Source organism: Bison bison, unplaced genomic scaffold (genome assembly GCF_000754665.1).
Source record: "Bison bison bison isolate TAMUID 2011002044 unplaced genomic scaffold, Bison_UMD1.0 scf7180017856355, whole genome shotgun sequence".
Classification (NCBI taxonomy): Eukaryota; Metazoa; Chordata; class Mammalia; order Artiodactyla; family Bovidae; genus Bison; species Bison bison.
Genome location: NW_011486928.1, coordinates 9,037 through 10,407, shown reverse-complemented (window position 1 = coordinate 10,407; position 1,371 = coordinate 9,037). Strand labels below are relative to the sequence as shown.

General features: G+C 44.9%; 1 long non-coding RNA gene and 1 other non-coding gene across 2 annotated transcripts in view; one reads left to right on the top strand and one right to left on the bottom strand.

Annotated features, from left to right (window-relative positions):
• The window catches only part of LOC105002641, a 6,114-nt gene extending 4,770 nt beyond the window's left edge, over positions 1-1,344 (top strand). Inside the window, exon 3 of the long non-coding RNA XR_827008.1 lies at positions 878-1,344. This is a non-coding gene — a long non-coding RNA (uncharacterized LOC105002641). The remainder of the gene's footprint in view (positions 1-877) is intronic.
• On the bottom strand, positions 495-566 carry TRNAW-CCA. The gene has a single exon. It is a non-coding gene; the product is annotated as a tRNA-Trp (tRNA).
• Positions 1,345-1,371: the final 27 nt, after the last annotated feature.

The following is a 1,371-nucleotide window of genomic DNA, read 5'->3' as shown; positions in this document are numbered from 1 at the left end:
ACTTTCAATTTTCACTTTCATGCATTGGAGAAGGAAACGGCAACCCACTCCAGTGTTCTTGCCTGGAGAATCCCAGGGACGGGGGAGCCTGATGTGCTGCTGTGTATGGGGTCGTACAGGGTCGGACACGACTGAAGCGACTTAGCATCAGGAGCAGCAGCAGCAGCAGTGAGGCACTTGGGATCTCTGTGAATGGCTGCTTGTTAAGTGGTTATTACAAAGATGGGAAAAATTAAGAACCCCATCGTTAGACCAATGAGCTGCTGAGGCCCCTGCATGGATGTTTCATACTTCGTTTACTGGCCCATTGGCAGTGTTCAAATCTTTGAGAAACCAGCCTTTGTGTTTAGGAGGGTAGAAAGTGAAAGTGAAGTCGCTCAGTCGTGTCCGACTCTTTGTGACCCCGTGGACTGTAGCCTACCAGGCTTCTCCATCTATGGGATTCTGCAGGCAAGAATAATGGAGTGGGTTACCATTTCCTTCTCCAGGGGATCTTCCCCACCCAGGGATCGAACCCAGGCCTCCTGCATTGGAGGCAGACACTTTAACCTCTGAGCCACCAGGGAAGCCCTTAGGAGGGTAGGAGAGGAGCCAAAAGAGGCCAACCTGGCAAGTATCTGATGTAAGTTATACCCTAATTTTCTAGACATTTCTTCTCTTCTTCATCCTCTGATCCTGCAACTGTTAGACAGTAACCCTTGGATACAAGTGACAGAAAACGTAACACAAACAGGCTTTGTAAAAGGAGATTTTGTTAGTGTATGTTAAAAAAAAAAAATCTTGAATGACACCAAGCTAGGAGCTGAAACAGTGTTATCCTGGCTGGATTCATCTCCACTTGTTAACTCTTCTCTCACCTGTGTTGCTTCATTATCAGGCTCCACATGGCAACCTGCGGAATCTTCAGACTTTTGACTTCACAAATTCATGTACACTGGAAAAGAGAGTATATATTTTCCTGGTAAAGTGTGTAAAAGTTCAAGGCTTCAGTCTAATTGGACTCGCTGAGGTCACATGTGTACTCGTTGAGTAAACAATGTGGCAAAAGGGATTCTGTGACTCAATTGCCCAGACCTGGGTCTTCTGCTCCATCATCGGACTCCTTTCATTTCCAATTGAACAAAAGGAACAGAATATATAATATTGACTCCAAACAGTGTTGGGGGTGCCATTACTAGAAGAAAAAGAGATGCTGGCAAGCCCAAACAGTAAACACCAGCTACATCCTGTACCCTGTGCTTTAGCCTTGCTTACATCAGCTGCTTGCAATTTTCTAATGTGTTTCTTTCCACTTTTGAGCCATTTCTTCTACCATCCTCCTCATGTTTTTCTGTCAAAATAGTATCTGTCCTTCCAGGAAATATCTAATTT